We start from the raw sequence: 27,373 nt of genomic DNA, 5'->3' as shown, positions 1-27,373 counted from the left end.
TCGTATTTCAGAGCTGTAACAAGGATTCCTGTTTGGGAGGGGTTCAAACTTTTGGGGGAAAAACAAGCCATACGTGACACAGCAAATGCGTAATTGGAAAGCCTATTGTTAAACATCTGAAGCTAAAACGTAAGTATGCAAAAATAAAAATGGGATTTCCTAGAATGTAATTCTTGAAAACTCAGATTTATAGGTGGGAGGGGAAAAATGTTAAATTGATAGTTGCCAACACGCTCTAAACTAATGCACTGATAAGTTTAGCACTGATAAGTTAGTCTCACTTCCGACCAAGGTTAGTTGATATTTTATAACCCCTTTCGTTAGAAGTCTTGACAAAACCCGTACCCTCCCCCTGGATGTCCCCCGTACCCTTCCCCCTAAGAATCTAAGGTGCTACCCCTTTCCCTCCCCTGAAAAGATCGAATTGAATCCTGATACCTAAAAGATGCAACTAGGAAATAATGTATCCCTTTAAAAAGCCTACCGCTTTTGTTTACCAATAACATGATTTATATTGCACAGCATACCTTTTTGAACACTGACATTGATAGATATTTCGTTATAGTTCTAAAAAAAAAAGATTTGGTAATGGAAGTAACTCGTTTAAATCTCCTCGCATTTTACTAAATTACAGTTCTGTATCTCCTTTTAATTCGCATAGCTTGACCAGACTAAAATCATGAGGGTTGAACTTACTTGGTTAGGCAGGGGGGAGCGGACACCCACCAAACCGAGTAAAACAAACAAAAAAAATGAGATGAAAGTAAATACTCAAATAATGGCTTATGATAGAAACATTTAAATAATGTCTTAAGAAAAGCATTTTCATGTTATCAAAGAGTTTACAAATAAACGTTTATATTTTATATTCTTATAGAAGCTGGATACAAGATTTTTGTATATAAATAAAATTTTGTATATATTATGAGAGTTTATATTTTATATTTCAATGGGTGTCATTTAAAATTCTTAAAAAGCACGTACGACTTTTTCTGGCAAATGAAACTTAGGATGACCTATGGCATTTGTCTTAAATCCTCAATTGTCTCGAGGTTTTTTTGTATGGAGGAGATGGAGGAGAAGATCAAGAGGGGGTCTCCTCAAGATGTACAAATTTGATAATTCTTGAGTAGAACCATAATTTATTCTGCGCTTGATTTACGAATTTACGTCCTTCCGCAGTGTAGTGGTAAATCCATAGACATATTAATCAGGTTTCTATGTGAATATAAGAAGTTATTCTAAGTTATTGCAGTAACTTGAAAATTTAAAAAAGTTGAGGGTGTTTGGCTTGAGCATTCTAAAGGGAGAAAGATTTGTAGGTTACCTTGGGAAACGCATGTTAAGAGTCACAAATTATCGTCCTTCAAAATACTCTTCTGGAAAGTTGAAAAGTAACTTAAAAAGTCCAAGAGGGGGAGGAGAAATTCGTTGTAGGCACTGGGTATTTGGAGGTTGAGTGACAACAGGAAGCACAAATTATAATACCAAAAATATATTCCGAGCATTGCCGGCCGGCAGTTTTGGCTTCAATTTGACATAAGAAATTATCAGAATTAAAAGTTAATTGATTTGATTTAACGCTGTCGCTTTAATTTAAACGCTGTTCATAATTATAGATGGCCAAAAATTTAACCAAAATAATTTGGTTGCCCAAAATTAGAATGTATTATATACATAATTACTTTCCTGAGTTTATGTAAGCAGGGTAAAATATATCAACTTATGACGTTGGATTAACTACCATTTTTTATGGTTTTGCCTGAATAATGACGCAGTACGAGCTATCCTATTGTGTCTTTTCTTTTTAATTCCGTAACTTCCAGCTGAAATTTCTGAAACATCGTTTATATGTAAAATATGTCTTGATCGTAGAAGGTTAAATTCGTAAATTTTGGATTGCAAATCTTTTGTTTTGACTTGGAACAATAAACGGCCAAATTAAGTTAATTTAAGTGTCCATATATCTGTCACCTTCTCAAAAGATTCTTTCATTTTGGACAGATGTCTTTCGTTATATACATCCTATCGTAAAACTCAAGTTTTTTAAGGCAATGTGTTTACATTTATTTAAGTAAGTCTCGCAGGATAACGATCTTCATTTATCAAGTTCCCCTTTTCCCGTCAGTGTCTGGGTCAGGCGTAACTGGTTAAAGCATTTCCAGAATATTCATGAGCACGAAAACATGGGAAATTGGATATGATGCCATTTAAAACAAGGATTTATTACAACAACAGACGTTCTTGACATTAAATTAGGCATGAACTTAGAAATTGAAAGTTAACAGTGATCCAATCCCTCCTTAGGGATTTTCTAGCAAGAAATCCTTAAATATATTTGTCAAATTTAAGTTGTAAACATAATTTCATTGTTTTAGAAGCTGGACCAAGGTAGTAAAACTTTGAAAATCTCTAGGGATGACCCAGACGGAGGGAAAGGGTGTTTCAACCCCCCTTCACTACCCTAGAAGATTAAATTTAAAAAGTACAACTTTTTGTGACAATCTCTGGTAAAAAGCTTTTCTATAGACCTTGCCCCCCCTTTGAATTTTTTTAATTTAATAAGGAGAGGGGGAGGGGAAAATTCATGCCACTGTCCCAACACCAAATCTTAAAATTCTTGTCACTTTTCCAGCAGTTTTCTTATATTTAACCAATTTTTGCCTTTTTTGAAAGCTATTACCCCCTCCAATTCATAGTAGGTATGTCTTTTCAGAGGCTATTTTCTGTGTACCTAGCTTCTTCCACCTATTTCTTTCACTGAGATGCGCTACTCAGTAATTTTGCACATACAGTTTCTTCACAAGTCAAATATACCCCTTTCAGCCCTTATCAATATCCTAGGTTTTCCATTACCGGAACGTCAAGGAGTCAATTCTGTCGGTAATGGTTTGGCCTAGTTAGAAATTCCCAAAATCACCGTTAAAATTAGACATGTTTTAAGTACTTCAAATTACACCGGTAAAACTTGAACAATTTGGAAAATGACAAAGGGTGGTATAAAAAAAATACAGGGTGGTATAAAGAAGGCTGTATCTAAGGGGGCAGTATGAAGTTTGAAGCCCCCCCCCCCCAAAAAAAAAATTTATAATTTCTGATACGATTTACAAATCTTCTTTTGTTATCCCCCCCGCAAACAAAAATCCTGGATACCGCCTTGAATATAAAATAATTCGTCAAAAACTTAAAATGGATGGAAATAGATGAGCCACCACGGATGGTTAGTATGTTTTTAACTTAATCACTCAAAAACGTTCAAATTCTATTTCATTAAAGATGAATTTACTATTGAATATAATCACAGAAGCGTTTTAGCTACATCTTTTTTCCAACGTGAATATTTATTACGGATTCTTTCAACCTCTACTTAGCCAGGACGATTTATCACTCTGTCATTATATTTGAATTTATTTTTGATTTATCAAGACTCGAGTCACGACTCTTTTGTCCATTCTTTTACATTATTTCTAAGATTTGTGGACAAGAAAAGCGTATATGGCGGTTCAGGTTTCTATGTCTCACCTGGGGCAAAAAGCTATTAAGGGTGACCTTGGAGACAAATTTCCCTTGGTTCAAGCATAAATATTCTTGTCCCAACTAAAGTTGCGGTTTTCACATGTCAGTTAACAAAACCAAAAAAAAAGAAGAAAAATAACGTTTATGCGATATGTTAACCTGAAAAGGACATAGGCGCAAGAAATACTTTTTTTTATGAATATCTGATACATGTGTTTTAAATCTCATATTTTCAAGGATTTGTAATAGTGCAACTGAACCAATCGTTTACACATATTTTTAAAACGTTCCAAATCACAGGTAATAATATTCTGCTGGCTACCAAGACCTAATTTTAATAATTGGCAATTTTATTGCCCGTCCTACTATTCAAATAATTTTTTTTTATAATTTTTTTCTTGGATGTACGTCAGTTTGCAGATCAATTATAACGTAAATGAAAACAGTGATAAAAATAAGGATTAAACAAAAAACAAAAAAAAAACTGCAAAGCAGAAAACATACAGAATGTTGTTCACATTACTTACGAAAGGTAAAATGTATATATATATATGAGCTTAGATAGGAAATAGCCATAAGAGAAATACAAGAGGAATAAATGAGATTCCACTCCAGCAATCTTTACCTTGATAATATCTACAGGGGCGTCGTTTAAAGGTGGCAAGAGGGGGCTGGGGCCCCCCCCCCCCCAAAAAAAAAAACGTGGAAAAAAATATTATACATACCATGCCCTTTGACTCTCCAGATATGGACCCCTCTTGCCCCCCTCTACTCCAATAAAAATACTGGAGATTTGCCCCTGAATGTCTACCTGCAGCTGAAATAAAATTTTATAACATTTTTATTGCAAATTTAACTCCATTTACATGTTATTTAAAACTGTATCCAAAATTGCAATGTCTTCATGCAATACACAATTTTCCAAAACTACTGAGTATTCTACAAACCTCACTTTAGTGATTCAGTAACGATGTTTCTCTGTGTTTATTAATAACCACACAATTTCCTGGTTTCTGAAAGCCAATTTTATAATGTTTTGCAGTACCTACTATTCTTTTTTTTTGCAATTAATTAAAAAAAACTTTCCGAAAAATAAATTTTTCAAAGAAAAGTAAAGGCCATTTTAAAATTCAAAGTCAACACGACCAGAAATTACTATTATAGAATAAATGAAAAGCAAATCGAGCAGAAATTGAATAAACAATCATAGCAAAAACATACAACAAGTAATAATATAAATGACAAAATAGATCTTAAAGCGAGTAATGCTTAGATTGAATATGAATATCAAGCTTAAAACGAAAAAAATATTTTCCTATTGAAGTATAAATGAAACTTAAAAGGAACTGAAATTAAAAAAACAATCAATGCAAACAAACATGCAATAGATATTAATGTAAATTAATAAATAAATCTGAAAACGAGTGAAACTTAAATTTAATATGCAAATCAAGCTTGAAACGAACAAAAATCACCAGAAACAAGAGTTTGGGTATGACCTCCTTCTCTCACTGTAAAAGTCTAAAACCTACTGCGTCATTGGCGCTTTATTGAAAACCAATTTTATGACAAATATTTTCTTTTGTACTTATTATTGAAAATAAACATTAAAATTATAGTAACATTTTGAACTGATGAGCTTTCAGCAATTAATATCATTATACATCAAATATTCAGTTTAATTTATTAGCTGTTTTTGAGGTTCTTCAAGACAAATATACTTTTACTACAAACAAGTATTCGGATGCTGCTTCCTTTCCTAACTGTAAATAAAAACCAAAAGCGTACTGCGTCACTGGCGCTTAGCCGAAAACGGATTATATTACAAATATTTTCTTTTCCAGTTCTTACAGCATTGAAAATGAAAATACAATTACAGTGAAATAAAGTCTTGAACTGATGGATCTTTCAACAATTAATATCATTATACATCGAATATTCAACTTGATGTTGTTTATACTTTCCACGACTGTTCAAGACGCTTATGGTTTTTAGTAAAGCGCCAATGACGCAGTAGGTTTTAGACTTTTAAAGTGAGAGAAGGAGGTCATACCCAAACTCTTGTTTGTGGTGAATTTTGTTCGTTTAAAGCTTGATTTGCATATTAAATTTAAGTTTCACTCGTTTTAAGATTTATTTATTAATTTACATTAATATCTATTGTATGTATGTTTGCATTGATTGTTTATTTAATTTCTGTTCGTTTTAAGTTTCATTTATGCTTCAATAGGAACATATGTGTTTTCGTTTTAAGCTTAATATTCATATTCAATCTAGGCATTACTCACTTTAAGATCTTTTTATTCATTTATATTATTACTTGTTTGTTTTTGCTATGATTGTTTATTTAATTTCTGTTCGTTTTGGGTTTCATTTATTCTTTAATAGTAATTTCTGGTCGTTTTAAGTTTGAATTTTAAAAGGCATTTGTATCTGCTGAGCTTAAGTTTAAAATTGCCTTTAATTTTCTCTATTGACTCTATTGATCCATTTCTCTATTGACAGATACCCGTTTGACTAGGTTTCCTTTAGCATTTCCCTATAATGCTACCGTATAATGCATAAGTACCGAAAACAGACATGAGACATTGAATGAAAAAGTCACATGATTGAAAACAAAAGTGTATTATACCTTCCACAGAAATATGTACTGGCTCGCGAGAAGACTGTCTCCTCAATGTTAAAATTCCAATATTGACTTTATTCTGAATAAAGTGTTTATATGCTTTTTTAGCATGAATTCTTGCTATTCTTCGACCTAGAAAAACATCACTGATAAAAGCAACAACCCATAAAACTTAAAAAATCTTACTACGAAAAAACATCCTTAAGCAATAAAGCAACTAAAAATAGTGATAAATCACCAGAGGGTGACAACCCCTGCCAAAATCAAAACCACTAAGGAGTAATCGCAATTGTAAAAGAATATTAGAGTAATTAAATATGAAGATAATAAACCAACAAACATAGGATCCAGTTCGTTGTTTTAATCATAATGGTTGTGTCAAAAATCCAGCAGCTTATTTTCGGGATTTCGAAACAGTTTTCTCTTATTCCTGTTACATTATTTTCGGTTTTTAGTTTTTTTTTTCTTTCTGCTCACTGTCTTGTCAAACTATCTCTCTTCCAAAGTGCATTGTCAAACTTTCTGAACAGTCTTATTTGCTGTGACTAAACAGTCACAGGGAACAAGGTCATATGATGTGTGAGTACAAAGATTTGATTGGGTTGTGATAACTCTCTCTCGTTGCACTTTCAGATCTTTCTAAACAGTCAAGTAAACAGCCTTGTCAAACTTTCCCTCGTCTAAACAATGATCTCTAAACAGTCAAGACTTTTCTCTTATTCGTGTCACATAATTTTCGGTTTTTAGTTGTCGTTTTTTCTTTTTCTTGTTCTTTCTTTTTCTGTCCACTGTCTTGTCAAACTATCTCTCTTCCAAACTACATTGTCAAACTTTCTGTACAGTCCTATTTGCTGTGACTAAATAGTCACAGCGAACAAGGTCATATGATGTGTGAGTACGAAGATTTGAATGAGTTGTGATACCTCTCTCTCGTTACACTTTCAGATATTTCTAAACAGTCAAGTAAATAGCCTTGTCAAACTTTCCCTCGCCTAGACAGTGATTCCTAAACAGTCAAGATTTTCTCTTATTCCTGTCACATAATTTTTGGTTTTTAGTTTTTTCCCTTTCCTTGTTCTTTTTTTTCTGTCCGCTATCTTGTCAAATTTTTCCTCGTCAAAAGCTTAACAATTACCTATTTTAAGCTTAATTTCGAGATATAATGCCTATTTTTGTAACGAGAATGCATAACCGTAACGCAAGACCTATTTGAATTCTAACGAATAATTTTAGCCGCAAGGAATCACTGGCTGGCTGGGACTGCCTAAGCTGGTTAAGCTGATATATGGGAAAAGTTTACCGTTGTATTGACACTAAAGTGACTAAAATACCTTCATATGTTCAGATATGTCCACTAAATTTTTTAGAGGGCTCAAATCTCAAAAGGGAGAGGACCAATTCATCAAGAGAGCACGGTAGCCTATACTTATTTGGGAGAGTTAAACACAAATAGTTAGCCTCCTTCCTCCAAGCACTGAATTTTAAGTCCCTAAAAAGTCCTTAAAATTTGAAGGGAGGAGGCTTGGAGGAAGGAGGCTAACTATTTGTCTCTGACTCTCCCAAATAAGTATAGGCTACCGTGCTCTCTTGATGAATTGGTCCTCTCCCTTCTGCGAAGTCATGAGACGATGCAGGAGTGTATACAAATTTCCTGTTCGGATTCCATTAGAATTTTCACCCCTCCACTCCTGTAATTAGTGTAACTTTCTACCTTATGGAGGTCTCTCGTGCTCCTAAAACAACTCCCTGGATCCACCCCTGAGACAAAGTATGTTCTATAGACAGAACTAAGTCTAAACATAGTCAACTAATGAGAATATAGCATTTCTACTTTATCTAATAAGATAAATTTACTTGCCTTTACGCATAAAAATTAAGACAAGATATACTTTCAACAAAAAGCCAAAAATAGTTAAATAAATATAATGCACTGATCCCCACAAAGCCTCCATGGTCTGATACGGAGAACCCACGATCTCTTGTTATTTGTGAGGACCCAAAGACAGAATGAATTGACTCTGATTGTAATTAAATAAAAAACAAGTTTTTTTTAACTGAAATTAAGGAGCGACATTAAAACTTAAACCGAATAGAAATTGTACCGTATATGAAAAGGGCTGTCCCCTCCTCAACGCCTCGCTCTTTACACTAAAGTTTTTTATTGATTTAAAAAAGAGAGTTGTGAGAAAGAGGCAAACTTTAGCACAAATTGCGAGGCGTTGATGAGGGGACAGCGCCTTTCATATTCAGTATAATTTCTGTTCGGTTTAAGTTTTAATGTCGCTCCTTACTTTCAGTTAGAAAAACTATGATTTTTTTTTACTTAATTTCAGAATGTTTTTGAATTAATGCAGGTTTTGATTTTGGCCCACCATACATGAATAATTAAAAAGAAATTTGCATATTAATTTTACTTTTTTCTGGCTAAATGGCTTTCTCGAAATTTTGATCTGACGTAACTTACGAATTAACTTACGTAAGGAACTTCTATATTCATATATTTTTAATATGTATATTAGAGGGTTCGCCCCCTAGGCAATACCTCGCTCTTTACGCTAAAGTTCGAATTTTTTTTTCCAATTCTTTAAAAATTACCCCTTAAACACAAAGGCCGTTAATTAGAATAAATAGCTCTTATAAAAGTACTAAAAAAAAGCTTTAGCGGAAAGAGCGAGGTATTGACTAGGGAGCGAAACCAATCATATAAGTAATAATTTCTGTTCGTTTTAAGCTTTGATGCTGCTCCTTACTTTCAGTAGAAAACTTGTTGTTTTTTTTAATTTAATTTCTGATCTTTTTTTAAATAATGCTGGGAAATCCGGCAACCCCTTCATAGCAATGTCCCTTCCCCGATGAAAACTTCCTCCATGAAAATATACTCCCACGTAATCCGCTATCCAACCCCCCCCTCCACTACCATAAAAAATCTCCCCTGAAAACGTCTGTATACCTCCCAATGACAAATACTATATGTAAACATGGGGCAAAGTTCAAAACTTGCAGCCATTCCCCCGACCTTGCGGAACAAAATGGCTATCTCAAAATTTTGATCGGGTGACTTTGGCAAAAATGAGCTTGGGAGGGGGCCTAGTTACCCTCCATTTTTTGGTCACTTAAAACGGCACTAGAACTTTTAATTTCCGTTCAAATGAGCACTCCTGCGATATTTTAAGATCACTGAGTCAATACCCCTGGGGAAAAAAAAGCAAAAAAAACAAAAACAAATAAACACGCATCCGTGATCTTTCTTCTCGCAAAAAAATACAAAATTCCACACTTTGCAGATAGGAGCTTGAAACCTCTACAGTAGGGTTCTCTGATTCCCTGAATCTGATGGTGTGATTTTCATTAAGGTGACATGACTTTTAGGGGATGCTTCCCCCTTTTTTCAAAAATCCGGCAAATTTTCTCAGGCGCGTAACTTTTGATGGGTAGGACTAAACTTGATGAAGCTTATATATTTGAAATCAGCATAAAATTCTGATTCTTTTGATACATCTTTTGGTATCGAAATTCCGTTGCTTTCAGATTAGCAATTGGTTGAGGGTTATTGATGCTTTACAATTATAAAAACAGGTCATATGATATTAAGGAAAGCGTAGTAAATGCCGGAAGATTTTTGAAGACTGAGCCCCTAGCCCCCTTTTGTGTGTTCCTTTAAGTGGTTTTTCAAGCCCCTCGCCATGTAACGGCAAATGCTTGCAGATTCCATTTTAAAGTGTGGTGTGTATCTATGAAGTCTAGTTGAGTCAAACAAAATTAAGAACAAAGAAATCCAGTCAAAGAAAAAATTGATTAGGTGATCACTTTCAAAGTAGCAATTGGTTGGGCGTCACGGACACATAGTAATTACTAAAACAAGGTTATAGGATATTAGGGAAAGCTTAGAGAATGCTAGAAGATTTTAGAGGATTGAGCCCCTTAACTCCATTGAGTGTGTTACATTAAGTAGTTTTCAGTGCCTTGCCATTTAAAATTGCATGCTTGCAGATTCCACTTCAAACTGTACCTTATATTTAAAGAGTCAAATTAAGTAAAAAAAAAAATGTAAAATTAAGTCAAAGAAAAAAACAATTGTTTAGTTTCATTTGTTGTTTTTAACCCACTAGAGTGCGTCTGAGGTTCGGAGCTTTTTTAATATCAATCAGAGACCTCAGTTACTTTAGTTTTAACAGCCAATTCGACAAATAAAATATATTAATTCTTTTCAACAAAAACACATCCCAGTAACGCTTTAAGTCTATTCAAAACAATGATTTGATATACTATTTTGATTGTAGTTCAATTAACATTACATTAAACTTAACTGCACTTTATTAATCAAACCAAGAATGGCGTACATAATTTGCGAACAATGGCGTACAACAATGGCATATATTATTTTATTGGTCATGGGCCCTTCTATTTATTTGTAGATTCAAAACCTGCATTCCATTATTCATATTTTTTTTTTCAAGAGTCCATAGTTTCACCCGAGCTAATTTTGGAAGCTTAGCTTAAGGCATAGAAAAAATTCTACAATGTAATTTTAATTTACTGCAAACTGCTTTAATCGTGTTTTCTCTTCATTTTAATTGCTAACTGTAAGGTGTTATTTTATATTTTGATACCGTTGCCGCCCTAATTCTTATCTCATTTGGGTCTCTTTTTTAAAGGTCTTGCACTTTCACAAATTACTTACCATTTTCACTAGGAAGGGTTTCGAATTAGGATCTATGATTTATATTAATAATACCATATTGTGTTGGCCTTTGGCAGGTGTTAATACAACTAAACAGGCATATCCATAGGGTTAGGGGGTTGACCCATTGACCATTAACCGACTTGAAAAAGATCCAGTCCAGAGAGGGTGACATCCGTACACTAAAATATTTACTTTACATCTGGCTTCGACAATGCGTGTGTAATCGAGTCAAATTGTTTACTGTGGAGGATCTTTTGCCGTTTTTGTTTCTTCAAATATCTTCTTTCTCGCATAGTTCATGAGAGTTTTAATGGTGAAGAGATTTTATGTAAAGCATATTGTTAGCCTGAGTTTAATTGATTACTAGATAATTAGTTGAATACTAAATAATTGAAAACCAACTGGTTGCGTTTATACTTAAGTAACTACATAATTACTCACCTTTATGGGAGTGATTAAATAAAAAACAAGTTTTTTTTTATTTGAAAGTAAGGAGCAACATTAAAAAACTTAAAACTAACAGAAATTATTCCGTATATGAAAGGGGCTTTCCCCTCCTCAACGCCTCGCTCTTTACGCTAAAGCTTTTTATTGTTTTAAAAATAAAGTTTGAGGCAGAGTCAAACTTTAGCATAAAGAGCGAGGCGTTGAGGAGGGGACAGCCCCTTTCATATACGGAATAATTTCTGTTCGTTTTAAGTTTTAATGTCGCTCCTTACTTTCATTTTAAAAAACTTGTTTTTTTTTTATTTAATTGTAGATAAGAGCTTGAAACATCTACAGTAGGATACTCAGCTGAATGAGCCCTTTTTGAAGTTTCTGCGACAACTCCTTCTATACGAGTTGCCTTGTCTAAAAAAATAAATAATACATGAAACATATGAAAGGGGCTGTCCCCTCCTCAAAGCCTCACTTTTTACGCTAAATTTTTTATTGTTTTAAAAACTGGTGCTTTGAGTAAGAGTCAAACTAAAGTATAAAGAGTGAGGCATTGAGGAGGGGACATTCCATTCCATATGCAGAATAATGCCTGTTCGTTTTAGGTTCAAGTATTGCTCCTTACGTTGAGTTAAAAAGAATCGTTTTTTTTTATTTAATTGCTGATAGGAGCGTGAAACTTCTGCAGTAGGATACTCAGCTGAATGAGCCCTTTTTGAAGTTTCTGCGACAACTCCTTCTATACGAGTTGCCTTGTCTAAAAAAATAAATAATACATGAAACATATGAAAGGGGCTGTCCCCTCCTCAACGCCTCATTCTTTAAGCTAAAGTTTTTATTGTTTTAAAAAATAGTGTTGTGAGAAAGAGTCTAACTTTAGTGTAAAGAGCGAGGCGTTGAGGAGGGGACAGCCCCTTTCATATACGGAATAATTTCTGTTCGTTTTAAGTTTTAATGTCGCTCCTTACTTTCAGTTTAAAAAACTTGTTTTTTTTTTTATTTAATTGCAGATAGGAGCTTGAAACTTCTATAGTACGATACTCAGCTGAATGAGCCCTTTTTGAAGTTTCTGCGACAACTCCTTCTATACGAGTTGCCTTGTCTAAAAAAATAAATAATACATGAAACATATGAAAGGGGCTGTCCCCTCCTCAACGCCTCATTCTTTACGCTAAAGTTGTTATTGTTTTAAAAAATAGTGTTGTGAGAAAGAGTCAAACTTAAGCTTAAAGAGCGAGGCGTTGAGGGGAGGGTGGACAGCCCCTTTCATATACGGAATAATTTCTGTTCGTTTTAAGTTTTAATGTCGCTCCTTACTTTCAGTTTAAAAAACTTGTTTTTTTTTTTTATTTAATTGCAGATAGGAGCTTGAAACTTCTATAGTAGGATACTCAGCTGAATGAGCCCTTTTTGAAGTTTCTGCGACAACTCCTTCTATACGAGTTGCCTTGTCTAAAAAAATAAATAATACATGAAACATATGAAAGGGGCTGTCCCCTCCTCAACGCCTCATTCTTTACGCTAAAGTTTTTATTGTTTTAAAAAATAGTGTTGTGAGAAAGAGTCTAACTTTAGCGTAAAGAGCGAGGCGTTGAGGAGGGGACAGCCCCCTTCATATACGGAATAATTTTTGTTAGTTTTAAGTTTTAATTTCGCTCCTTTCTTTCAGTTAAAAAAACTTGTTTCTTTTATTTAATTTCTGATCATTTTTGAATTGACGCAGCTTTTATTTTGGCTCACCGTATATGAATAATTAAAACAAAATTTGCATATTAATTTTACTTTTTTTTGGCTAAATGGCTTTCTCTAAATTTTTTTCTGACTTAACTTACGAATTAAATAACGTAACGAACTTCTATATTCGTATATTTGTATTACGTATATTAGTGAGTTTGCCCCCTAGTCAATACCTTGCTCTTTACACTAAAGCTCAAATTTTGTACAAAAAAATCTTTAGCGTAAAGAGCGAGTTATTGACTAGGGGGCGAACCCAATCATATACGTAATAAGAGTAGTAAGTATCTATTGAATTTTCGTCCTTTATGTTCCATCTTGTGTTATTCGCGGCCTTTACGTTCCCTGACACTTTTCCATGGTTGATTACCAGACTGATTATTGCTATTGTTGTCAATTGCATATAGAATTATACAAAACCTACCAGACAGCTTTCTTGGCTAAACAGACAGGTTTCTGGGCCAACCAGACAGGTTTCTGAGCCAACTCTAAGTTTCTGGGCCTTTACGTTTCCTGGCAGCATTCCAAGGCATGATTACCAGACTATTTGTTTGGCAGTGTATAATGTAGTCAAATAGTTTTTTTTTCTGTTTTTGTTGTCAATTGCAAAATGAATGCACGTCATGAGTTCACATGTACATTCTTAAAAAAAACTGATATGTCATAAGGGAGTCAAACATGTGTCGGGGGCATGTATGAAATTATTTAACACAACCGAACTGTTTTTTCGAGGTAACATCCGTTTTTTATGAGCCAATAAGAGAGTGGAGGTTACTCCATATACGACAACTTGATTTTTAGTTGGGATTCGAATAAAAGGACTGGTTTTCATTACAATTCATATTAGTAAGGGAATTTAATTCAGAGAGAATAGTTCATTTGAGAGGATATTAGTGGAGAAAAAAAATGAGTGGAGCATTTACATTATTGGAGATTAATGATAGAGCCGACAGCAGCAGCAACGATATACGAGTGCCCAATGTGGCTGTGGAAATAACTGCTGGCTGTATGCCTTGAATGGGACAGTATGTATGCTAGATACGTGATATCATTAAGCAAGTTTAAGCAGGAGGAGCAACTGTGTTTTGCTGGAAAAGTGAATATTCTCCATATAAATAAACTTCGGTCAGCATTAGATGTCCTATAGAAATATATTGATGAGAATAAAATGCATCAGTGAATATTATTATTGTAATTATGTTCAATAAAAATGTTTCTGAATCAATGGTATTTTACTTTCTATAGTAGACTAGCGTATATTTTTTAGAGCAGAAAAAAAAATTCTGGTTAGTCTGAAATTGGTTGCGAGAGTGTTAGGACTCTAAAAAAAAATGGATAGATTTGAGAAAGAGCGAATCTTGGGGAATCTAGTGTTTATGGAAAAACGTTTGATTCTAGATGACGATTTTCTAGAGTTGTCTATTCAAAGGAAGATATTTTCTCGGGGTATGCTTGTTGATATAATGAAAAGTGATTCTCCATAATTAGACTATTGTATGAAGCTTCTACGTCATGGTCCAAATGCATTTACACAATTTATTGATATATTGATCACAACCTAGCGAAATGATATTGTTGATATGCTTTAAACATCAATCTAAAATTTTGGGTCTTTTTTTATAAGAAATATGGTGCTCAGGGAGGATTAACTCCTCTCTCACTATCTCCAACAATTTTTTTGTTGTTGCTAGCACAGTTTTATTACGACGGTGAGAGCGTCAATATATGAAAAAATGTTTCATACATGTCCGCTAAGTATATACACACTGGGCAGCTGGTCATGATGTGAGAATTGCACAATGATTGACGAGTATGATGAAAAGTTTACATTATACAACCCGTGTAAATTGCATAGAGGATATGCTGTACAAATTAAAGGTTGTAATTCCTGTCTTGAAGAGGTGTGTAACTCTCATCCTAGAAGCCACCTATGCTCCAATTGCCATTATGATAAATGTCATCAGTGGGAGAATATATATCCTGGTATGATTGAAAATATTCCTAACCGTGATTTTAGTTTATTGCTACGAGATTGGTATCGTCGTGGTTTTAGATTGTTCTGGGAGGTGGAGCCGGGTCAAAGATTCAACTGTTGGGACAACAAAAGAATATGGTTTCTACTTCATCGTTTTGAAGACAATTGATCTTATGATTATAAACTCACTAATTTTTATTTTGCTGTGACGGAATGTGATTCGACACTTGAGGACACTGTTTGTGAAATTGCTTCAAATAGACAAATTGAAACATGTGAATTCTATAGAATGAATGAGAATAGTATCATTGACTATAAAAAGAGATATGACAATAGTGAAGTTACACTCTACTGTAGAAAATATGACCTTAACATTACACTACATCAGGATCAGTACACTGTGAAATCAGAGAATGTACCTGCACTAGTTGTCGTTGACAAATACCTATACCTAGTAAAATATGAAATCTAAAGACTAGAAAAGTCGTTTTATCATGTATATAAATTTTTTTATTAATAAACAATTTCACATACATTTTTAGAACATTTTATTCGTAGGGCACTAAAATAAATATTAAATACGCTAGTAAGTATATATTCCACTAGAAAGTCGTTCAATCGAGGTGACTCAACGTAAATGGCAAGAAACTGCTTGTAGGTGCAGCCACGACTTCTGAACATGAAAAAGAGTAGCGCATAAAAGCCATATGTCCTGATCGTTAAATCCTGCACTCTTTGCTGATTTTGAATAATGGTTTTCCCACTGCTTTCAATAAATTTGCTGATGTATGGAGTGTAGAATTTATACGATAGGCCAAGAGGATCAAAAAATTTAATATTCTTCACTGTTTGAAAGATGTAAAGCCAATGACCGGTCTTCAAATTCGATGGACAGCTATTAACAATGATTAGGGTATTGTTAACACTTAGAATTTTTTCATTGAAGTCCGGTGGTATGTAATAGAACTTTTACTGGAACATGTCTAGTTCCATACTAAATATGTTGATTATTTGGTTTGTTTTTATGGTGCTAGTTCTAATAGAAAACTGCCATTGGGGGTGATTTCCCAATTGTTTTCAAATTGACCCAATGCTAGTAAAGTGATACTCTCGTTCAAAGCTTTGGCAAATGTACACTCTAAACGTACATTCCCCGTTCGTACTATGCTCAAATCCTGAGTCCCCGACAAGTTCAAAACAATTATGCCTTCATTTTTTGAAAATATTGAATTGGTTATTCCATTTTCAAATAGTTGAGAGTCATGATCTAGGGATTGCATGGTCAACTTGTACAGAGTTCTCTAGGATTTTTTGTCAAATGATAGAGTGTACAGTGGAATACCATTCACTTTGCACACAAGGCTAGATAAACCTAAAAAATTAAAATCATGGGGGGATTCAGTCCAGGATCCAATGGCACTGCCACTCTTCACAAAGGCCAAAGCCAATTTTGATGGGATTTCTCCATTGATAAATGATGAATCGCTATAGCTACGAGAGCCGGTGGCAATGTGACGTTGATTGCTGATCGTATTGGGGACAAGAAGTTTAATGTTGTTGCCATTGGCTCTTAGCTTTTCCACTGCCAATGCAACAGAGCTCATAACTTGTTGTTTTCGGACGTGGAGAATTGCCGATGTGATAATGACATTTGCATCGGGTGCTGCAGCAAATGTTTTTCTCAAAATGAAATTCGATGGGGCAAGCTGTAACTTTATGTCAATCTTGACATTGGGGGGTAGCCATTGGGATATATTGAATATCTCTTGATTTAATTTTCCAACCAGATGATACTCTTGGGTCACTGCAGTAGTCAACTCACCATCGGTATCAACACCTGATCGATATTCATAGCCCAATGATTTTCCTGTCAACTCCTTATATGCCTTTGGTGTCATCATCATAAATTGTAGGTTGCTTGCATAGTTTGAAAAATTATTGCTAGTGCTCACCTATGTTCCATCAATAAAAACATTAATTTGTTTCAACAAATTTTGTAGAATACACTTCTCGCAGGAGAGACCGTCGGCAGCATTTGGAATTGTATTTTCTGACTTTTTCTTCACCGCAACATTTAAATCAATAAATTTTGATGATAAATCGATGAAATAATCTTCTTTGGAAAACACTTTAAAGGGTATATTTTTCAACAGGGGTTGTTGAGGATAAAATTGTTCATAGTACCTATACTAGGCACTGACACCAACATTCTCAGCATTGAACTGATGCAATGAAGAGCTGATTGATGGATGTGATTCCTTGTGGGGGAGATAAGTCATCTTAAGAGAAGAAATTCTTCTTTGATCTAACAATCTTTTTCTTTTTCTTCTTCTTCTGCTTATTGGTCGTCGTTGGTCTCTTTCTCAAAGTTCTTTTTGATGTCTGTTAGGTCCCGCCGGAGTGCAGCATTATAAGTGAATGACGTGTGTGCATCCTTGCATATGCCTCCCAATTTTATCGAGATTTTAATAGCTCACCAACGGCTCTTACTGAAGATCAAGTATTTTAATTAATACTCTTCTTGAAATTTTTGCCCGACCCCCAGTCCTGTAGTGTGGAGGCAGCAAAATTTGATGAAGTTGGTACAAGATATTTTCTGGCAAGGAGTAGTGCAGAAAAAAATGGCCTAGCAGACCAATTACCAAGTCCATAGCGAGTCATCACAGTACGGTCCTTGTAGTAGTTCAATCAGTGGCTTCTGTGACGTTGACTCAAAACACCAACATAACAATCGATATCAGGGCAGACAAATGGAGTTCTTCTATTGTTCATTTTAAGTGATGGCGCTGTCACCGACAATGGGTCGAAAATGACATGTAATCACTGCTAAGCCTTTTGTTACAGAGTTCCAAATACGAAGTGTTTACAGGAACATACTGAAGATGCTTTATATTATAGTGATGAACAAGTTCATGAGTTGTTTTTTGTTCAAGAACACGTAGGAGGGGGACATCTGAATTGCCGACTCTCGATGTTTCCACAAAGGATGCATAGAGAAATATGCAAGAGTCTGCGGCAAAAACAGGTGGATAATCAGCAAAAATAACTTGATTCATCCTGTAATCAGCCCCAGTTTTTTCCCTATTGATCGTATTCTGTTTAGAGCCAAGACTATCAATCGGATTATCACTTAGAGCAATTACTTCGGTGTCAACAGGGGAAGTAATGTAAATCCTATCATGTTCCATTGAATAGTTAAAAAGAAGTTTACCATTCCTACGATATGAGATTTTTCTATTGATTGTACGACGCAAATCTGTCATATTATCGTATTCTATATATTTCAATTTAGCATGTGAATATTCGCTAGATTTAAATGTTTCAACCAATTTATTGTTAACAAAGAGCGACTAGTAAAATTTCATAGTCTTCGTTTCGGGAACAAGATCCTTCCTCAAAAAGCCAGTGGTTTTCTTTGAAGTACTATTGGATTGATCTGGTTTATATTACACGTTAATTATAACAGCTGGGTCTAGTTTCGCACATAATTCAAGGGTATCATTGAAGTTGGTTTAATGCGTATCGGAAACGTTGGACAAGAAATTTACATAGAAATCATTGGGCATGGTAAATATCTTCAACACTGATCCAAGAATCAAAATCAGAGTTGTATCCTAGCCACCGAACAAGTAACTGTTTCCTACCCCTGCGAGTACGAGTCTTTAATATCTTTTCAATTTGATAGATTTCACTATTATTTTCAACTTTTTGTAGTTCATAGTCATAAAAGCCGCCGAGAATTTATTCATCTTTGGTATCACGCAAACGATAAGTTATGGGTTTAGTGTCTATGATTTTTCCTACTTTAAAAAGTTCTGTGGACCACAAGTAATTCTCCTATTCAAAAACATTAGTTGTCCTATTAATTCGAAGAGTATTACCAACATTGAATTTATTTTTCTTCTTAACAATCGTTTCATTGGAATACTGTTTAAGAAAGGTGTCAATTGTATCATGATCAGAATGATGAACTTCCGTTGGGGTAGAGTTGGACAATGATCGATGAGGTCGTTGATTATAAATCAACATGATTTTATCTAAATCATGAATAAAAGCCGGTGTATTTTTCAATGTACAATATCTCGAAATTAAAAGTCGCATAGTTCTTGTCAATTGTGCTGCCAATCCAGCCTTTACAGGACTATAACTATGATACAACAATGTACTTTATTTCACTAGTACTTTTGCGACATGGAGATTAACAAATTCACTTCCGCAATCTGTTTGAATTTTTTTATATGAATCCTGTTCGAGAATACTTTCAATGGCCCGAGCAACTTCAACGCCTCTCTTTTATCGCATTGGAATGACATATGCATAGCGACTAAAAACACTGATTGCAAGTAGAATGTACTTGTACGGTGTATTGTGACTTCGTTGAATCTCATCTAGAGTGAGGAGATCTGCTTGCATTATATGCAATGGGTAAAAGGCTTTAGTTTTTCGATATTGATTGGCGCGAAGTCTAGGATCTCTATGTAGAGTGCAACTTGATTCATTTTTTAGATAGTCTTGTACACTTTTAGTGTGAACACCAGTGACCTTGGAAAGAGTGGTGAGTGAGCTTAAACTCCCCACCTCACCAATATTTTCATAAACACCTTTCAGAACTTCAACCATTTTGAAGGTAAACACGTTGTGTAACGTCCACTACCCTTTTGTATACTGGCGGTTGGTGGTGGGGGTGGTGGTGATGTTGACTTGATACGTCTATGCTTTTTTCTAGCTATCAGTTGTGTGCTAGTATTTCCCAAAATTGATTTAAAATCTTCTTCTTCATAATTATATGGTGGTGATGTTGACAATGATGTTCAATGCATTTTTTTTAGAATTTTTCTATTGCCAATAATCCTTTTGGGGAAGTGTCGTGTATTTAGGAAGTTGTATAAATGAGAGTCAGATGATAAAATTCCTTTATGATTTGTAACCATATCATAGATTAAATCAAGCAGATTATAGGTCTTGCCCTGAATTGTAATCCCTTTCCCATTGCTCTCAACTTGAATATGATCTTGACCACTTTCCATGAGATAGGCTAGGAGTCGTTTACTTTTTTAACGATAATATTGGGGTAATAGATTTCCAATTTTCAATACAATCGAATCCAATTCTTCCTTCTTTAATTGTGTTCCTGCAGACTCTTGAGGAGATGATTCTTTTTTGTGATCAGCAGCAGCAGCAGTGGCCTTCGGCCGATAGGGCTTATGTTTGTCCACTTGGCGAAGTGCATCTTGAAGTAAAAGCAGTTTTTTATCATCCTCAATATTCTCGTTGTCAAGGAATTTACTCAGATTATTCTCAAAGTGTTCCACGGGTGAGAGAGCGAGATCTATTGGAGTCAATTTATAGGGTTTTGCCATTTTCTCTCTAGAGAAAACTGTTTACAAGTCCTGCAATTATTGGCGGTAAAAGTGTGAAAGAGCTACCGCCAACCTGAATAGGTTGTTTCTTTTTAAAATTATTTACTTTGTTTTTAGAGGCCAATGTACGTACAATGGAAAAATGTTGCATTGCCTATTGCTTAAATACTTTTGGCAGTTGAAAATTAACCTCGGTCAAATTTAAACAAAGTTCAGATATTAGATTAATGAAATCATTGTCAACACCATGTTTGAGTATGGCTTTCTTAAGCAGGGGTTTTGAAGGACCTAGAACTGAAAACAGATGTGTTTATTCAACTAGCTTATTCAGTGTCATTATAGCGATAAATAGGTCTTTTTGAAGTTATCGGGGAGATATGCTGTAATTCCATTGTCGAAAGTATCTCAGACAACACGTGGATCCTCGAGTGTATTTTGATTAAGATACAATAGGATATAGCCGTGGGGTTTATTAGTTGTCTGATTGTATGCTGAGAACAGAAATTTAGGGGCACCTGGATAGATTTGTTTATTGAGAGTTATTAGCGAGCTGCAATCACGAACAGCTCTGTAGATGATATAGTAGGTGCAGTTAAATGCAAATGTTTGCTTACATTTGCTCTGATGAAAGAGATTGTGCAGAGCCAGAGTAATGGAAATCTGCTCATGATGAGAGTGAACGGTGAACAATTGCAGCATTTCCTGGGACCATTGTTCAATAGATTCAGCCAGATCGTCAATGATCAACCAAGAGTTTGCTTCAATAATGTTGAAAACATCAAGTCCCTGTATGAATTGTATCTTCACCGAACCCGTGGAGGCAGTAATTGCTTTTATTTTATCGTATGACTCCTGCCAAATACTGTAACAATAGTAGATTTATTTAGGCTTTTCCACAAACATTTTATCGCAATTTTTAATTATTTTAGTTAAGAGTGTTGTTTTGCCCGACATTGACGGCACACACAGAAACGATGTGAATGGCGTTTTATATTGATAAAAGGTCAATTCAATTGTTCACCGGGCAAACTAACTTTAGACTATAGTTTACTAATGACTAGTTAATTTCCCTACTCCATTCAAGAACAAAAAAATCAATAAATAATCATATTTCTTGTATTAACAAAAGAGAACTTTTCAGAGAAACAATAAACTTTATAAATTTATATAAAAAAAAAAATTCACTAAGCACTTAAAATAATATCACTTTTTTAATTTGAATGAAACATGTACAAAAGAACAAAAAAAAAATCTGCTCTAAGTCAAAAAAGATAACTTTGGTAGTGGTTGGCGGTGCGCCCCCCGCTGGCGGCCGGCCCCCCGGGCCGCGAGCCCCCCCCCCCCTCAAAGGCCACGAGACCCCCCCAAAAGGTCTTAAGAAAAAAAAATTTACTGGACTTTATTCAAACCGAGACTTTCCCTATGGATAACACATTCGGCCCGGTCTGAAGTTAAATAGTGCCCAAGGGGGAGGGTAGTCACACCGTCTTGACAAACATAGATCTTGTCGAAGATGGTACTCATGGCAATTTTCTCTACATTTAGAGTAAAGTTCCTTTAGTTGATGGAACGAATTGCCAACAATTTGGCTCGTGGAATTGTATTTTAAACAATACAATTCCTATAGATGTCCATGTTGAAATTCTTATCCACATAGCGCGTGGGTACTCCTTTGCAACGTTTCTTGATTTCCTTGTCGTGTGTCTGTATAAAGTACACCTTCGGACTTACAAACACACCAGTGGAAATCATGTCGCTTCCCGTTTCAGATTTAAAAAATAAAAGCTGATTTGGCGCCCGACGTTTCACTACCTCTGGGTATAGCCCACTCCAATTTGTGTAGTCCATCCGTGAGCTGATAATTACACCGTGTGCCAAATCATCAATTAGATTTGGGGTTTTTACTTTTAACAGTAGAGAATCCGTGTCCCCGTAGCAGACCTCTACTTGCCCCTTCTCCGGCCACTGTACCCTAGCCACATTGTAGTAGAATTCCAACATGAGCTTTTTTGAGATCTCCAAGATCGCACTGCCTGCAGCAATATGTTTATTCAGGACAAAACTTCTTTTTTTCCTATTCAATAGTACCATGTCCGGGCCAATGATTGTGAAGGAAGTGTAGTTTGGATCGGCAATAATTTGAGCACATTGTTTGGGATCGGTCACGACGTCACAACGATTCCTCTTGTGAACACTCTCACACATTTTGCCGAAAGCCGAATTCAAAATGAGTTTATAAATTTCTTTTTCGGCTATCGTCTGCGCTTCAGAATGTTTGTAGACAAAGGTGTCAACAAAAGTTTTTAGATATGGTTTTCGGCTAAACTGGAGCGCTCTGTGAACCTTTTTGATGTTGAAACGGTTGTTGCACATCCATTTTAAAGCCACGTGATGTACAACAATATTTTTTTTTCGGCAGAATGTCAGCAATAAGTTTTTATTTTGAAGTTGACCAATACAATCCGTTCTCCTTAACTAAATATCTATTGCGGGGGCTCAATGATTCCCTAGTCAAAGGTCTATTTATGTAAGGGAAAATAAAATCCTATACTGAATCTTGAAGCTTAATTGGTATCTCCCTATTAATTTAAAAAAACCATCCAACCGGTCCATTATCCTCAACACTGTCAATGTTGGGGAAATGGGGAGCTTGAGGGTCATTGAGCCATTTATAGTCACCGCAAGGTAGCGCATAATGGGATATGGCCGAGGGGTAGAGAGAATTCATATCAAGAAAAAATGCATCCGATTTTTTCCCCGTCTTTTCTCCTGTTGGATCAATTTGCAAGATCTCCAAGAAAAACGTAACCTCCCCTCATTGACCTTTTGATGAATAGGCACTGATAAATGTTTATAATTAATCCAATTTTTTCCCCACAAATTTTTAGGATGAGGTCCATTACTAAATGAGGAGATGAAAAATAATAGCCCAAATAAAGATTAAATTCCCCATAGATTTTGTCCGTATTTTTACACATAATGTCTAACAAAGTTAACATTTCACTCGACAAATACAGCTTGCAGTAGTCAAACCCATTTTTACACCCTCCCTCTGCCCACACTTTTTTAACAAAACTGTATTCATCGGGGGTGCACCTACGATCGTGTAGACTGTCGTAAAACGATTCAATTGATGGAATAGTTTCCTCGGCGAATCTCGACATGGAACAATAATAATCATAAGGATATATGCCCTTGACCGTCAACAAATCATATAAATCATTTGGAAATTGTTGCTTGAGAATGAGGACAGCGTTGCAGCCGTCATCGTTTTTCTACAATTGAATTAGTTCACTCAATGATTTGAGGGAAAAACTTTAAGAATCTAAGAAGTGAATTTTATTCGTGTACTCAACGTCCTCTTCAACAAATTTCCACATAAATTCCAAAACAAGCGACTTTTCCGATGATTTAGGAATGATTTTGTAGGAAAAGCTGTCTATCACCCATGCATCATCCACTTTTCTATTTCTTTGAAGATGTTCTATTGCTGGTAGCACATACTTCAGATCGTAGTTAGAGTTATGTATAAAAACCGAAAGAAAAAGTTGCTGTTTAATTTTTAAGTTACATGAACTTTGAGCCCACCCCCGACAGTTACTTTTTCCCGTTGAATTGAGGTTAATAAGGTGATTGTGATCCTTGACCGCGTCTTTTGGGGCAAGAACACCTCTACAAACCCAGCAAATTTTCCCCTTTTCTAGTGCCAGTTGCTCCTTATCTGATAATGTCATTGGGTAGTTGGTGTGACGCAGTCGTGAAATTGTACTGTATGCTGTTTTTATTAAAGTTATCAATAACTTTTCCATACTACCCTCCTCATCCATAACCAAAAAAACTCTTCCAACTGCATATTATTGTTGGAATTGCGACGGGCGTGCACGTAGGAACAAGCAACTAAATTGTGTTCCTTGGCCATATTTGACTTTGATTGATCTGATACCTCGACCAGACTTGATTCACAGTCTAAAAACACTTTATCAACTTGTAGCAGGGAATTTTGGAAATTTTTAAATTGTAAAGTATCTTTGCCTTCTGCCGGCATTTTTATTCGTTGATTCCCATGAATTTTGCAATGCCTCATGTGATCCCAGAATGTTCGCTCAGATCCAAATGAGGAAAGGCACATGGGGCAATAGAGACATTCTCCTTTGTTCTTGCTTTGGGATAGGAGTCGACTTATTGCTGTAACGGGGAAAAAATGACCATAGGAATTTACATATTTGGAGGTCTTGTAAATAACCCAAACCGAATTTTTAATATTATCCACCGTTGGTGTCCTAACAGAATATGCAACTCCTTTTTTGTTTTGTTTGTTTCCCCCATTTACAAATTAATTTTCATACCGCAGAGCGCCTACCCCAACCCAAGATTTTCATTTTCTTTTTCAAATAGAGTTATCCCTTTCACGGACACCGGATACTTCCGCTCTAAACAATCAAAATGTACTTTAGGGAAATTTTTTCCACTGTTGCGAGCAAGGCTGTCAAGATTTTTCATTGATGAATCTTTTTTCAATGCTTTATGGGCTGCTGCTAAAAACGCATACTTAAAACATTGCAGTCCATTGTCAAATCTGAAACCCTAAACCCCTCCTGTAGCCATCAAGTCTGGGTGGCATTTTTTTTTAGAGTACCCGCTCCTCTAAAAATAAAGTTTTTTTTAAAATCTACTGAGATTCAGATCCATGTGTTCAATGTATAAAATTGTGGACCCACTTCCCCTCTCATTAAACGTGTCCAAAGTCGAAATCAGTTTATTTACCCAGTTGAAAAAGTTGCTCTCAAATTCGTTTAGACCAGGGTAAAAAGTCTGGTTGCCAGTTGAAAAATGAAAATAAAAATTTCCCCAGATGTCCCCTTTTGTAAATATACCTTTTGATTAATTGATGCTTTAATCCCCCCTTGACGCCCCTCTTCCTTAATCTGATTCTCAATTTGTGCTCAAATTCTGTCGATTTAGCTATGGAGAACATTTACAGGGTCTGTTAAAATAATGCGCCCGTCAATCACGTTTTCCTCGGGGGGGGGGTTAAAATCTACCCTATATGTTTGCAAGTGACCTACAGCAGATTCTAACAAATAAAATTCACGTAATTCCGGGGATGTGACACTATTTTCATGTCCTGGACCTATTTGTACAGGACCCAATTCACTAATTATAAAACTATCGTCAAAAATGTCCCCTAAAAAAGTAGGTCCAACAATTTGCATAAGACTTTTCATTTTTTCAGCTATAAATTGAAAATCCGGGGGGATACCGAATAACATTCCTTCACTAACATCATCATCATCCGGCGAGAGGGGAAAATTACCCATGATACTTTAATATCCTGGGCCAGGGACGGCAGAAGTTTCCAAAGCTTCCCCCTGAGAGTAGAAAATGAATGGATTAAGGTTTTTTTCTTTGACGAAAGTTTTATCACAATTATAGCACACAATTTCTTTTTTTTTTCTTTTTTATCCAACAATTTTTTTTTTCTTAATTGGATTCGAATTTATCAAACAAATGCATAATAAATTACAAATTTTTGCTTATAGCATTATTTACAAAAAAGTGAATAATAAATTAAAAATTTTTTTAATAATATACACACACACGCACCCACGCATGCACACAAGCGAAAGCAAAAACACTCGCAAACGAGAACGCGCACATGCATGCGCGCGCACAAGCGCTGAAATATTCTTAAATTTTGAAATTGAATTTCCGAAACCTTATCATATATTCCATTAGGCCTATAACATGCTGCGGAAACAGCATAAAATAAAAATTTGTTGTTAAAATAACTTATGGGATGTCTGAATTTCTACTTCAAAAATTCTTAATTTGCTCATAACTTTTGATGGATTAATGTAAACGAAATAATTTAAAGATATTCAAAATCAGCATTAAAATACAATTCAGTTGATATGTATAATGAAAAAATTTCAGCGCTCGGATCAAACATAAGAAATAATGATATGGAAATATATGCCATTCAATCATTACATCGATATTGAATTTACACTGTCTCAATGAATTATCGAGTAGACACGGAGCATGCACCGCTCACACACACGCACACACACACACACACATATATATACACACACACATACACACACACACACACACACACACACACACACACACACACATACAACAATCATTACGCCGTTTTTGAATTTGCAATATTCATTATACTATCACAATGAATTATCGAGTAGATGCGGCGCATGCACCACTCACACACACACACACACACACACACACACACACACACACACACACACATACATACAACAATCATTACGCTGTTATTGAATTTGCAATATTCATTATACTAACTCAATGAATTATCGAGTAGACGCGGCGCATACACCGCACACACACACACACACACACACACATACACACACACAGACACACAGACATATAACAATCATTACGCCGTTATTGAATTTGCAATATTCATTATACTATCTCAATGAATTATCGAGTAGATGCGGCACATGCACCGCTCACACACACACACACACACACACACACACACACACACACACACACACATACAACAATCATTACGCCGTTATTTAATTATCGGTTATACATAAAAATATGAGGCGCATGTATCGCTCACACACACTCCTTCAAATGGACTTGGGGAAAAGAATCATTAGCGAGAAATAGTATTTGAAACCTCACATTTAAATTTGCAGCTTGCATATCGAGAGCTGTAGGGGCCACATCATTCTCGCCTTGCATTGGTCGTGAAGGGCCCGGCAATGCTTGATAGGGGGTGACCCTTCGATCTTGACTAGATGAGACTGATGCATTATGAGAATCTATCCATTCTCTCTTGAATTTTCCGCCAGGTTGCATAGAGGTTTGTGCAGAGCTGACACTGGCTTGAGAGGCTCCTGGCTGGTCCAGAGAACTTGTAATGGAGCCAGTATATCTGATGATTGATGGTCTTGCAGCTTGCATCGATCTGATATCACCCCATCTTGGTCTCTTTTCGGAGGGAGGGTAATTGTAGGAATCCACCTCAACATCCT

At 35.4% G+C, this 27,373-nt stretch overlaps 1 long non-coding RNA gene across 1 annotated transcript in view; it reads right to left on the bottom strand.

Annotated features, from left to right (window-relative positions):
• Positions 1-6,154: 6,154 nt before the first annotated feature.
• LOC148946411 (uncharacterized) overlaps positions 6,155-27,373 on the bottom strand; it is a 63,864-nt gene continuing 42,645 nt past the window's right edge. The window contains exon 3 of the long non-coding RNA XR_016142598.1: positions 6,155-6,274. This is a non-coding gene — a long non-coding RNA (uncharacterized LOC148946411). The remainder of the gene's footprint in view (positions 6,275-27,373) is intronic.

This window comes from Artemia sp. Qi Xiang Cuo, chromosome 12, assembly GCF_049724085.1.
Source record: "Artemia sp. Qi Xiang Cuo chromosome 12, ASM4972408v1, whole genome shotgun sequence".
In the NCBI taxonomy this organism is placed as follows: Eukaryota; Metazoa; Arthropoda; class Branchiopoda; order Anostraca; family Artemiidae; genus Artemia; species Artemia sp. Qi Xiang Cuo.
The sequence above is the reverse complement of the archived record's forward strand: the minus strand, read 5'-3'. Positions and strand labels throughout refer to the sequence as shown.